A 14,414-nucleotide genomic window follows, 5' to 3' on the forward strand; every position below is an offset into this window, starting at 1 on the left:
TTCATGATATTGTTCCTGTCGCAGTGTGACTAAACCTGAGCATAGTATTCCAAATCTGGCCTCACCATCATCTTGTACAACAAATAATGTCAGAACATAGAAACAGGAGCAGGAGAAGACTCACAAACACGAGACAATCCGCAGATGCTGGAAATCCAAAGCAACACACACAAAATGCTGGAGGAACTCAGCAGGTCAGGCAGCATCTATAGGAAGAAGTACAGCCAACGTTTCGGGCCGAGACCCTTCGTCAGGACTAACTGAAAGGAAAGATAGTAAGAGATTTGAAAGTAGGAGGGGGAGGGAGAAATGTGAAATGATAGGAGAACACCGGAGGGGGTGAGATGAAGCTAAGAGCTGGAAACGTGATTGGCAAAAGGGAAACAGAGCTGGAGAAGGGAAAGGATCATGGGACGGGAGGTCTGGGGAGAAAGAAAGGGGGAGGGGAGCAGGCCGAGACCCTTCATCAGGACTGGAAATAAAGAATTCTCCCTGCAGTCTGAGAGGGAGAGGCTAAGATCAGATGTATCAGTATTACAGTGGAGTTAAGGGAACTACAGAGGCATGAGAGAGGAGCTGGCCAAAGTTGATTTGAAGTGGACAATAGTAGGGATGATGGCAGAGCAGCAATGGCTGGAGTTTCTGGGAGTAGTTCGGAAGCTTTTGTTCCAAATGACCTGTTTTTACAGATTCCTCCAAAATAATTTAATGTGACTCTGCAGCTACTAGATTTTGAATAGTAGAACAGAAGTCTTTAATCCTGTTTCGTTCTGCCACTACATTTGCAACAGGAAACACACAGATTGAGAACAAAGGGCTGTTCATTTCACTCACAGATGCAAATTCACCCACAGAGGGAATGAGAGGTGTTCCTGGAACAGGGTGGAAAGGTGGTACAGAAAGGCAGAGAGGTGGAGCCGGGGAGAGGATCAGAGAGATGCCCATGCAGTTTATGGGGCTGAATATTCAGTTTCTCTGCAAATCATTCAAATTGTTCACTCTTGCTTCTGTGGCCATTACAGTTCCAATAGGAACATCCCTCTGGTTAATTCTGCCCTGTTCTGTTCTCCTGTTTGCCACCGGATGTGAACAGACTGAGAACAGAGGGGTTGTCACATCATAGACACAGGTCACATTTGGTGAAAGGTCACAGGTTGAAACACAAGATTTCAGTACAATGTGAGGTGTTTGGGGGAATGGGGAGAGTGAGCAAGTGAAAGAGTGGAGGTGAGAGATGAACAGAGAGAGAGAAAGTCACAGTCAGACAACACAGAAACAGGCCTCCCCACCATTGAGCACATCTACAGTTGACACAAGAAAGCTGCATCCATCATCAAGGATCAGCACCATCCAGGCAATGATGTCTTCTCACTGCTTCCATTGGACAGGAGGTACAGGAGACATCTGTCTCACATCACCAGGTCAAGGACAGTTATTGCCCTTCAACCATCAGCCTGCTGATCCAGTGAGGATAACTTCACTCACCTCAATACTAACCTGAATCCACAACCTATGGACTCACTTTCAAGAACTCTACATCTCATGTTCTCAGTATTATTTTTTTATCTATGTCTTTCTACAGTGCGTTGAAAAGGTATTCAGCCCCAACACCTTGATCACCTTAATGTGAAATGCAACCAGGGATGTTGATCAATTTAACTGAGAATTCTTATTTCTGAATCACGTGTGCCTTTTTTCACAGTGGAGCTGAAAAAACAGGGAAAATTGTAAAGCATGGAAAAACTAAAAATTCAAAAACTGTAATGTAATTAGTTCGAAAATATTCATCCCCTTTGCTCAGTGCTTAACTGAACCACCTCTCACAGCTATTATGGCCAATAGTCTTTTTAGATGAGTCTTCATTCGCTTTGCACAACGTGATGGAGGAGGGTTTGCCCATTAACCCCTGCAGATTTGTTCAAGCTGTGCCAGATTAGTTGGACAGTGGCGGTGCACAGTTTTACTGAAGTCTTGCCACAGACGTTCTATCAAGTTAAGATCAGGGCTCTAACTGGGCACTCAAGGACACAGACATAGAACAGTAAAGCACAGGACAGCTCCTTCATTCCGTAATGTTGTGCCGATCCAGCTACAAAGCAAATCAGACAGACTAATCCCTCCAACCTACAGAATGTCCAAATCCCAACATCTCCCACACATCCATGTGTCTATCTAAACATCTCTTAAAAGCCTCTCGTGTATTTGACTCTACCACCACACCAGGCAGCACATTCCAGTCATCCTTGTCTCTCTGAGTAAAAAACTTACCCCTCACATCCCCTTTGAACCTAACTCCTCTCACCTTCAATACATACCTGTATTAGACATTTCAACCCTGGGAAACAGATACCCTCTGTCCACTCTATCTGTGCCTCTCATAATATTATAAACCTCTATCAGATGTTCCCTCAGCCTCCTCCGCTCCAGAGACAACTACCCAAGTTTATCCAACCTTTCGTGCCCTCTGAACCGGGGAGCATCCTGGCAAACCTCTTCTGTACCCTCTCCAAAGCCTCAACATTTGTCCTGTAGTGATGTGACCAGAACGGTTTGCAACAGTCCAGATGTGGCCCAACCAGAGTTTTATAAAGTTGCAACATAACCTCTTGACTTTGGAACTCAATGCCTCGACTAATAAGAGCAAACATTCCATAAGCCTTCTTAACCACCTTATTGAACTGTGTAGCCACTTTCGAGGAGCTGTGAACTTGAGTCCAAAGATCTCTCTGCTCAGCAACACTGCTAAGGATCTTGTCCTCAACAATGAACTGTCTCCTTGTATTTTTCCTTTCAAGGTGCAACACCTCACATTTATCTGGGTTAAGCTCCATCTGCCATTTCTCAGCCCATATCTGCAACTGATCTATATCACACTGTATTCTCTGCACGTCTTCCACACTACCCACAATTTCACCAATCTTGGTATTATCCACAAACCGGGCTGGTGTTGCCAAGACCCAGTGGGTCATCCCCCGAGTAGGATCCAAAGAGGTGTACTTGTTACTGAGGGGAATGGCCACAGGGGAACCCTTCCTAATCCCCTTACCTCCCCTTCTATTTTTTTTTAATTTGAAGCCACTTCATGGGAAGATGAATGCTGCTAAATATAGAGAGATCCTGGATAGAAACCTGTTAGCCTCTGCCAGAAAGCTTAAACTGGGCAGGAAGTTCATCTTTTAGCAGGACAACAACCTGAAGCACACTGTCAGAGCACAGAGACAGCCTGAAGCGGAGGTGCTGCTTTGCCTTCTTATTCAGGGAGGTGATATTGAGGGAGCAGGTGAGGTTATCCGTGATGTGAACTCACAGGAACTTGGTGCCCTTGACTCTCCCTACAGAGGAGCCATATATACACAGAGGGGGATGGTTCATCTTCACTTTCCCAAAGTCCACAATCATTTCCTTGGTCTTCCCCAAATTCAGACTGGGGTTGTTGTTCTCACACCACTCCACCACCCTCTCCACTTGCTCTCTGTACTCCGACTCGTCATTTTGTTTGATGAGGACACAACTGCTGTTGTGTCGTCCGCAAACTGTATGACATGGTTTGAGCTGTTTTGTGATGGTAACGTTCTCAGTACACTTCTCTGTGTGGCTGGTCACAGAATCCACACATTCCTCAATGTTAAGCCTTTCTGAACGTTCTCCAGTTTGTGTTTCAAAGCGGTCCTGCAATGCTGAGATTGCTCCCTCAGAACTGGTTTGGCCAGTTTGATCAGTGGTTTGTATGCTGGAATTAGCGTAACAGACAAGTGATCTGAGAGCCCAGTGTGGGGCGGGGGAACAGCTTTATATGCTCCTGGTATGTTAGTGTAAACCAGGTCTAGTGTATTTTCACCTCTGACATGAAAACCAACAAGATGGTGGAATTTAGGCAGATGACCGGTCAAAACTGCAGTGGGATCGGCTGAAGTTTGTAACTGATGGTAATATGGGGGTATACTGAATACAGTACTGAAAGTGTTGTCTTTGAATGCTCACAATGAGTGAATAATGTTGACAATCTTGTAACACAGACATTTGCAGGTATGACATCATGGGCATCACTGAGTCAAGTTGGAAAGAAGATTGGTTGAGAGCTTATCTTGCAAGGATACATGTTGTATCGAATGTGAGGGAGCTCCTGAAGTCGAGGGACCATCTGACTTGAGAGATCTCTGTAGGGTGAGAGATGGCTCGTTTTGAGGGAGCTTCTGAGGTACTGGTACGGTCTGGTGTGAGGGACGGACCTGAGGGAGCTCCTGAGGTAGCAGGGTAGACTGTGCGAGGGTGCTCCTGGGGTTGAGAGATCGTGTGTTGAGAGGGAGCTCCCGAGGGTGATGGACGGTGTGTTGAGAGGGAGCTCCCGAGGGTGAGGGACGGTGTGTTGAGAGGGAGCCCCCGAGGGTGAGGGACGGTGTGTTGAGAGGGAGCTCCCGAGGGTGAGGGACAGTGTGTTGAGAGGGAACTCCCGAGGGTGAGGGACGGTGTGTTGAGAGGGAGCTCCTGGGGGTGAGGGACGGTGTGTTGAGAGGGAGATCCTGGGGGTGAGGGACGGTGTGTTGAGAGGGAGCTCCCAAGGGTGAAGGACGGTGTGTTGAGAGGGAGCTCCCGAGGGTGAGGGACGGTGTATTGAGAGGGAGCTCCCGAAGGTGAGGAACGAGTCTGAGGTGGGCAGAGTCCCAATGGTCAGAGTCCACTGATGACGGGTCTGTTACAGGAAGGTGTCAGACTGAGAGCGATGGACTCTCCGTGTCAGAGGCAGAGGCAACGTCTGGTGAGGAGCCACAGGGGAACATTGAACAACAGATGGAAACCAGGCTGAGGTGAGAGATGGAGCTGAGACTGGGAGGGTGAACATTTCCTCTGGTCTCACTCCCCACTGAGATATCACTGCTGTCCCATCCCTGCCCCTATTATCCTGAATTAATCTCTACAACACTGTCCACCATGACCCTCTGCTTTAGAATTATCTCCCGAGACCCCTCCACCACTGAGTGTATGTCCCTCATGATTGTCTACACCTCTATAAGATGACCACTCATTCTCCTACACTCCAGTGGGGATAAAACAAAAAGTCCCAACCTGCTCACCCTCTGTCCATAACTCCGTCCCACGAGTCCTGGCAACATCCTGGTAAATCTCCTCTGCACTCCGTCCAGCTTCATGATATAGTTCCTGTCGCAGTGTGACTAAACCTGAGCATAGTATTCCAAATCTGGCCTCACCAACATCTTGTACAACGAATAATGTCAGAACATAGAAATAGGAGCAGGAGAAGACTCACAAACACGTGACAATCTGCAGATGCTGGAAATCCAAAGCAACACACACAAAATGCTGGAGGAACTCAGCAGGTCAGGCAGCGTCTATAGGAAGAAGTACAGCCAATGTTTCGGGCCGAGACCCTTCGTCAGGACTAACTGAAAGGAAAGATAGTAAGAGATTTGAAAGTAGGAGGGGGAGGGAGAAATGTGAAATGATAGGAGAACACCGGAGGGGGTGAGATGAAGCTAAGAGCTGGAAACGTGATTGGCAAAAGGGAAACAGAGCTGGAGAAGGGAAAGGATCATGGGACGGGAGGTCTGGGGAGAAAGAAAGGGGGAGGGGAGTAGGCCGAGACCCTTCATCAGGACTGGAAATAAAGAATTCTCCCTGCAGTCTGAGAGGGAGAGGCTAAGATCAGATGTATCAGTATTACAGTGGAGTAAAGGGAACTACAGAGGCATGAGAGAGGAGTTGATCAAAGTTGATTGGAATTGGACATTAGTAGGGATGATGGCAGAGCAGCAATGGCTGGAGTTTCTGGGAGTAGTTCGGAAGCTTTTGTTCCAAGTGACCTGTTTTTACAGATTCCTCCAAAATAATTTAATGTGACTCTGCAGCTACTAGATTTTGAATAGTAGTGCAGAAGGCTTTAATCCTGTTTCGTTCTGCCACTACATTTGCAACAGGAAACACACAGATTGAGAACAAAGGGCTGTTCATTTCACTCACAGATGCAAATTCACCCACAGAGGGAATGAGAGGTGTTCCTGGAACAGGGTGGAAAGGTGGTACAGAAAGGCAGAGAGGTGGAGCCGGGGAGAGGATCAGAGAGATGCCCATGCAGTTTATGGGGCTGAATATTCAGTTTCTCTGCAAATCATTCAAATTGTTCACTCTTGCTTCTGTGGCCATTACAGTTCCAATAGGAACATCCCTCTGGTTAATTCTGCCCTGTTCTGTTCTCCTGTTTGCCACCGGATGCAAACAGACTGAGAACAGAGGGGTTTTCACATCATAGACACAGGTCACATTTGGTGAAAGGTCACAGGTTGAAACACAAGATTTCAGTACAATGTGAGGTGTTTGGGGGAATGGGGAGAGTGAGCAAGTGAAAGAGTGGAGGTGAGGGGGGGGGGAGAGAGAGAGAGTGTGAGTCACAGAGTCAGACAACACAGAAACAGGCCTCCCCACCATTGAGCACATCGACAGTTGACACAAGAAAGCTGCATCCATCATCAAGGATCAGCACCATCCAGGCAATGATGTCTTCTCACTGCTTCCATCGGGCAGGAGGTACAGGAGACATCTGTCTCACACCACCAGGTCAAGCACAGTTATTGCCCTTCAACCATCAGCCTGTTGGTCCAGTGAGGATAACTTCACTCACCTCAATACTAACCTGAATCCACAACCTTTCAAGAACTCTACATCTCATGTTCTCAGTATTATTTTTTTATCTATGTCTTTCTACAGTGCGTTGAAAAGGTATTCAGCCCCAACACCTTGATCACCTTAATGTGAAATGCAACCAGGGATGTTGATCAATTTAACTGAGAATTCTTATTTCTGAATCACATGTGCCTTTTTTCACAGTGGAGCTGAAAAAACAGGGAAAATTGTAAAGCATGGAAAAACTAAAAATTCAAAAACTGTAATGTAATTAGTTCGAAAATATTCATCCCCTTTGCTCAGTGCTTAACTGAACCACCTCTCACAGCTATTATGGCCAATAGTCTTTTTAGATGAGTCTTCATTCGCTTTGCACAACGTGATGGAGGAGGGTTTGCCCATTAACCCCTGCAGATTTGTTCAAGCTGTGCCAGATTAGTTGGACAGTTTTACTGAAGTCTTGCCACAGACGTTCTATCAAGTTAAGATCAGGGCTCTAACTGGCCACTCAAGGACACAGACATAGAACAGTAAAGCACAGGACAGCTCCTTCATTCCGTAATGTTGTGCCGATCCAGCTACAAAGCAAATCAGACAGACTAATCCCTCCAACCTACAGAATGTCCAAATCCCAACATCTCCCACACATCCATGTGTCTATCTAAACATCACTTAAAAGCCTCTCGTGCATTTGACTCTACCACCACACCAGGCAGCACATTCCAGTCATCCTTGTCTCTCTGAGTAAAAAAACTTACCCCTCACATCCCCTTTGAACCTAACTCCTCTCACCTTCAATACATACCTGTATTAGACATTTCAACCCTGGGAAACAGATACTCTCTGTCCACTCTATCTGTGCCTCTCATAATATTATAAACCTCTATCAGATGTTCCCTCAGCCTCCTCCGCTCCAGAGACAACTACCCAAGTTTATCCAACCTTTCGTGCCCTCTGAACCGGGGAGCATCCTGGCAAACCTCTTCTGTACCCTCTCCAAAGCCTCAACATTTGTCCTGTAGTGATGTGACCAGAACGGTTTGCAACAGTCCAGATGTGGCCCAACCAGAGTTTTATAAAGTTGCAACATAACCTCTTGACTTTGGAACTCAATGCCTCGACTAATAAGAGCAAGCATTCCATAAGCCTTCTTAACCACCTTATTGAACTGTGTAGCCACTTTCGAGGAGCTGTGAACTTGAATCCAAAGATCTCTCTGCTCAGCAACACTGCTAAAGATCTTGTCCTCAACAATGAACTGTCTCCTTGTATTTTTCCTTTCAAGGTGCAACACCTCACATTTATCTGGGTTAAGCTCCATCTGCCATTTCTCAGCCCATATCTGTAACTGATCTATATCACACTGTATTCTCTGCACGTCTTCCACACTATCCACAATTTCACCAATCTTCATATCATCCACAAACCGGGCTGGTGTTGCCAAGACCCAGTGGGTCATCCCCCGAGTAGGATCCAAAGAGGTGTACTTGTTACTGAGGGGAATAGCCACAGGGGAACCCTTCGTAATCCCCTCACCTCCCCTTCTATTTTTTTTTAATTTGAAGCCACTTCATGGGAAGATGAATGCTGCTAAATATAGAGAGATCCTGGATAGAAACCTGTTAGCCTCTGCCAGAAAGCTTAAACTGGGCAGGAAGTTCATCTTTTAGCAGGACAACAACCTGAAGCACACTGTCAGAGCACAGAGACAGCCTGAAGCGGAGGTGCTGCTGTGCCTTCTTATTCAGGGAGGTGATATTGAGGGAGCAGGTGAGGTTATCCGTGATGTGAACTCACAGGAACTTGGTGCCCTTGACTCTCCCTACAGAGGAGCCATATATACACAGAGAGGGATGGTTCATCTTCACTTTCCCAAAGTCCACAATCATTTCCTTGGTCTTCCCCAAATTCAGACTGGGGTTGTTGTTCTCACACCACTCCACCACCCTCTCCACTTGCTCTCTGTACTCCGACTCGTCATTTTGTTTGATGAGGACACAACTGCTGTTGTGTCGTCCGCAAACTGTATGACATGGTTTGAGCTGTTTTGTGATGGTAACGTTCTCAGTACACTTCTCTGTGTGGCTGGTCCACATATTCCTCGATGTTAAGCCTTTCTGAACATTCTCCAGTTTGTGTTTCAAAGCAGTCCTGCAATGCTGAGATTGCTCCCTCAGAACTGGTTTGGCCAGTTTGATCAGTGGTTTGTATGCTGGAATTAGCGTAACAGACAAGTGATCTGAGAGCCCAATGCAGGGCAGGGGAACAGCTTTATATGCTCCTGGTATGTTAGTGTAAACCAGGTCTAGTGTATTTTCACCTCTGACATGAAAACCAACAAGATGGTGGAATTTAGGCAGATGACCGGTCAAAACTGCAGTGGGATCGGCTGAAGTTTGTAACTGATGGTAATATGGGGGTATACTGAATACAGTACTGAAAGTGTTGTCTTTGAATGCTCACAATGAGTGAATAATGTTGACAATCTTGTAACACAGACATTTGCAGGTATGACATCATGGGCATCACTGAGTCAAGTTGGAAAGAAGATTGGTTGAGAGCTTATCTTGCAAGGATACATGTTGTATCGAATGTGAGGGAGCTCCTGAAGTCGAGGGACCATCCGACTTGAGAGATCTCTGTAGGGTGAGAGATGGCTCGTTTTGAGGGAGCTTCTGAGGTACTGGTACGGTCTGGTGTGAGGGACGGACCTGAGGGAGCTCCTGAGGTAGCAGGGTAGACTGTGCGAGGGTGCTCCTGGGGTTGAGAGATCGTGTGTTGAGAGGGAGCTCCCGAGGGTGATGGACGGTGTGTTGAGAGGGAGCTCCCGAGGGTGAGGGACGGTGTGTTGAGAGGGAGCCCCCGAGGGTGAGGGACGGTGTGTTGAGAGGGAGCTCCCGAGGGTGAGGGACAGTGTGTTGAGAGGGAACTCCCGAGGGTGAGGGACGGTGTGTTGAGAGGGAGCTCCTGGGGGTGAGGGACGGTGTGTTGAGAGGGAGATCCTGGGGGTGAGGGACGGTGTGTTGAGAGGGAGCTCCCAAGGGTGAAGGACGGTGTGTTGAGAGGGAGCTCCCGAGGGTGAGGGACGGTGTATTGAGAGGGAGCTCCCAGGGGTGAGGGACGGTGTGTTGAGAGGGAGCTCCCGAAGGTGAGGAACGAGTCTGAGGTGGGCAGAGTCCCAATGGTCAGAGTCCACTGATGACGGGTCTGTTACAGGAAGGTGTCAGACTGAGAGCAATGGACTCTCCGTGTCAGAGGCAGAGGCAACGTCTGGTGAGGAGCCACAGGGGAACATTGAACAACAGATGGAAACCAGGCTGAGGTGAGAGATGGAGCTGAGACTGGGAGGGTGAACATTTCCTCTGGTCTCACTCCCCACTGAGATATCACTGCTGTCCCATCCCTGCCCCTATTATCCTGAATTAATCTCTACAACACTGTCCACCATGACCCTCTGCTCTAGAATTACCTCCCGAGACCCCTCCACCACTGAGTGTATGTCCCTCATGATTGTCTACACCTCTATAAGGTGACCACTTATTCTCCTACACTCCAGTGGGGACAAAACAAAAAGTCCCAACCTGCTCACTCTCTGTCCATAACTCCGTCCCACGAGTCCTGGCAACATCCTGGTAAATCTCCTCTGCACTCCGTCCAGCTTCATGATATAGTTCCTGTCGCAGTGTGACTAAACCTGAGCATAGTATTCCAAATCTGGCCTCACCAACATCTTGTACAACGAATAATGTCAGAACATAGAAACAGGAGCAGGAGAAGACTCACAAACACGTGACAATCTGCAGATGCTGGAAATCCAAAGCAACACACACAAAATGCTGGAGGAACTCAGCAGGTCAGGCAGCATCTATAGGAAGAAGTACAGCCAATGTTTCGGGCCGAGACCCTTCGTCAGGACTAACTGAAAGGAAAGATAGTAAGAGATTTGAAAGTAGGAGGGGGAGGGAGAAATGTGAAATGATAGGAGAACACCGGAGGGGGTGAGATGAAGCTAAGAGCTGGAAACGTGATTGGCAAAAGGGAAACAGAGCTGGAGAAGGGAAAGGATCATGGGACGGGAGGTCTGGGGAGAAAGAAAGGGGGAGGGGAGCAGGCCGAGACCCTTCATCAGGACTGGAAATAAAGAATTCTCCCTGCAGTCTGAGAGGGAGAGGCTAAAATCAGATGTATCAGTATTACAGTGGAGTAAAGGGAACTACAGAGGCATGAGAGAGGAGTTGATCAAAGTTGATTGGAATTGGACATTAGTAGGGATGATGGCAGAGCAGCAATGGCTGGAGTTTCTGGGAGTAGTTCGGAAGCTTTTGTTCCAAGTGACCTGTTTTTACAGATTCCTCCAAAATAATTTAATGTGACTCTGCAGCTACTAGATTTTGAATAGTAGTGCAGAAGGCTTTAATCCTGTTTCGTTCTGCCACTACATTTGCAACAGGAAACACACAGATTGAGAACAAAGGGCTGTTCATTTCACTCACAGATGCAAATTCGCCCACAGAGGGAATGAGAGGTGTTCCTGGAACAGGGTGGAAAGGTGGTACAGAAAGGCAGAGAGGTGGAGCCGGGGAGAGGATCAGAGAGATGCCCATGCAGTTTGTGGGGCTGAATATTCAGTTTCTCCGCAAATCATTCAAATTATTCACTCTGCTTCTGTGGCCATTACAGTTCCAATAGGAACATCCCTCTGGTTAATTCTGCCCTGTTCTGTTCTCCTGTTTGCCACCGGATGCAAACAGACTGAGAACAGAGGGGTTTTCACATCATAGACACAGGTCACATTTGGTGAAAGGTCACAGGTTGAAACACAAGATTTCAGTACAATGTGAGGTGTTTGGGGGAATGGGGAGAGTGAGCAAGTGAAAGAGTTGAGGTGAGGGGGGGGGAGAGAGAGAGAGTGTGAGTCACAGAGTCAGACAACACAGAAACAGGCCTCCCCACCATTGAGCACATCTACAGTTGACACAAGAAAGCTGCATCCATCATCAAGGATCAGCACCATCCAGGCAATGATGTCTTGTCACTGCTTCCATCGGGCAGGAGGTACAGGAGCCTTGGGTCTCACATCACCAGGTCAAGCACAGTTATTGCCCTTCAACCATCAGCCTGCTGATCCAGTGAGGATAACTTCACTCACCTCAATACTAACCTGAATCCACAACCTATGGACTCGCTTTCAAGAACTACAAGTATCTGGGAGTACAGTTGGACGAGAAGCTAGACTGGACTGCCAACACAGATGCCTTGTGCAGGAAGGCACAGAGTCGACTGTACTTCCTTAGAAGGTTGGCGTCATTCAATGTCTGCAGTGAGATGCTGAAGATGTTCTATAGGTCAGTTGTTGAGAGCGCCCTCTTCTTTGTGGTGGCGTGTTGGGGAGGAAGCATTAAGAAGAAGGACGCCTCACGTCTTAATAAGCTGATAAGGAAGGCGGGCTCTGTCGTGGGCAAAGTACTGGAGAGTTTAACATCGGTAGCTGAGCGAAGGGCGCTGAGTAGGCTACGGTCAATTATGGAAAACCCTGAACATCCTCTACATAGCACCATCCAGAGACAGAGAAGCAGTTTCAGCGACAGGTTACTGTCGATGCAATGCTCCTCAGACAGGATGAAGAGGTCAATACTCCCCAATGCCATTAGGCTTTACAATTCTACCGCCAGGACTTAAGAACTTTTTAAAAGCTATTATTAATGCTTTTTGAGTTAGTGATTTAGATGCATATCATATTATTACTGAGTTAAGTATTGTATGTAATGAGTTTTTGCTACAACAAGTGTATGGGACATTGGAAAAAATGTTGAATTTCCCCATGGGGATGAATAAAGTATCTATCTATCTATCTATCTATCTATCTATCTATCTATCTATCTCATGTTCTCAGTATTATTTTTTTATCTATGTCTTTCTACAGTGCATTGAAAAGGTATTCAGCCCCAACACCTTGATCACCTTAATGTGAAATGCAACCAGGGATGTTGATCAATTTAACTGAGAATTCTTATTTCTGAATCACGTGTGCCTTTTTTCACAGTGGAGCTGAAAAAACAGGGAAAATTGTAAAGCATGGAAAAACTAAAAATTCAAAAACTGTAATGTAATTATTTCAAAAATATTCATCCCCTTTGCTCAGTGCTTAACTGAACCACCTCTCACAGCTATTATGGCCAGTAGTCTTTTTAGATGAGTCTTCATTCGCTTTGCACAACGTGATGGAGGAGGGTTTGCCCATTAACCCCTGCAGATTTGTTCAAGCTGTGCCAGATTAGTTGGACAGTGGCGGTGCACAGTTTTACTGAAGTCTTGCCACAGACGTTCTATCAAGTTAAGATCAGGGCTAACTGGGCACTCAAGGACACAGACATAGAACAGTAAAGCACAGGACAGCTCCTTCATTCCGTAATGTTGTGCCGATCCAGCTACAAAGCAAATCAGACAGACTAATCCCTCCAACCTACAGAATGTCCAAATCCCAACATCTCCCACACATCCATGTGTCTATCTAAACATCTCTTAAAAGCCTCTCGTGTATTTGACTCTACCACCACACCAGGCAGCACATTCCAGTCATCCTTGTCTCTCTGAGTAAAAAAACTTACCCCTCACATCCCCTTTGAACCTAACTCCTCTCACCTTCAATACATACCTGTATTAGACATTTCAACCCTGGGAAACAGATACTCTCTGTCCACTCTATCTGTGCCTCTCATAATATTATAAACCTCTATCAGATGTTCCCTCAGCCTCCTCCGCTCCAGAGACAACTACCCAAGTTTATCCAACCTTTCGTGCCCTCTGAACCGGGGAGCATCCTGGCAAACCTCTTCTGTACCCTCTCCAAAGCCTCAACATTTGTCCTGTAGTGATGTGACCAGAACGGTTTGCAACAGTCCAGATGTGGCCCAACCAGAGTTTTATAAACCTGCAACATAAACTCTTGACTTTGGAACTCAATGCCTCGACTAATAAGAGCAAGCATTCCATAAGCCTTCTTAACCACCTTATTGAACTGTGTAGCCACTTTCGAGGAGCTGTGAACTTGAATCCAAAGATCTCTCTGCTCAGCAACACTGCTAAGGATCTTGTCCTCAACAATGAACTGTCTCCTTGTATTTTTCCTTTCAAGGTGCAACACCTCACATTTATCTGGGTTAAGCTCCATCTGCCATTTCTCAGCCCATATCTGCAACTGATCTATATCACACTGTATTCTCTGCACGTCTTCCACACTATCCACAATTTCACCAATCTTCATATCATCCACAAACCGGGCTGGTGTTGCCAAGACCCAGTGGGTCATCCCCCGAGTAGGATCCAAAGAGGTGTACTTGTTACTGAGGGGAATAGCCACAGGGGAACCCTTCGTAATCCCCTCACCTCCCCTTCTATTTTTTTTTAATTTGAAGCCACTTCATGGGAAGATGAATGCTGCTAAATATAGAGAGATCCTGGATAGAAACCTGTTAGCCTCTGCCAGAAAGCTTAAACTGGGCAGGAAGTTCATCTTTTAGCAGGACAACAACCTGAAGCACACTGTCAGAGCACAGAGACAGCCTGAAGCGGAGGTGCTGCTGTGCCTTCTTATTCAGGGAGGTGATATTGAGGGAGCAGATGAGGGTATCCGTGATGTGAACTCACAGGAACTTGGTGCCCTTGACTCTCCCTACAGAGGAGCCATATATACACAGAGAGGGATGGTTCATCTTCACTTTCCCAAAGTCCACAATCATTTCCTTGGTCTTCCCCAAATTCAGACTGGGGTTGTTGTT

Source organism: Hemitrygon akajei, unplaced genomic scaffold (assembly GCF_048418815.1).
Source record: "Hemitrygon akajei unplaced genomic scaffold, sHemAka1.3 Scf000072, whole genome shotgun sequence".
NCBI lineage: Eukaryota > Metazoa > Chordata > Chondrichthyes > Myliobatiformes > Dasyatidae > Hemitrygon > Hemitrygon akajei.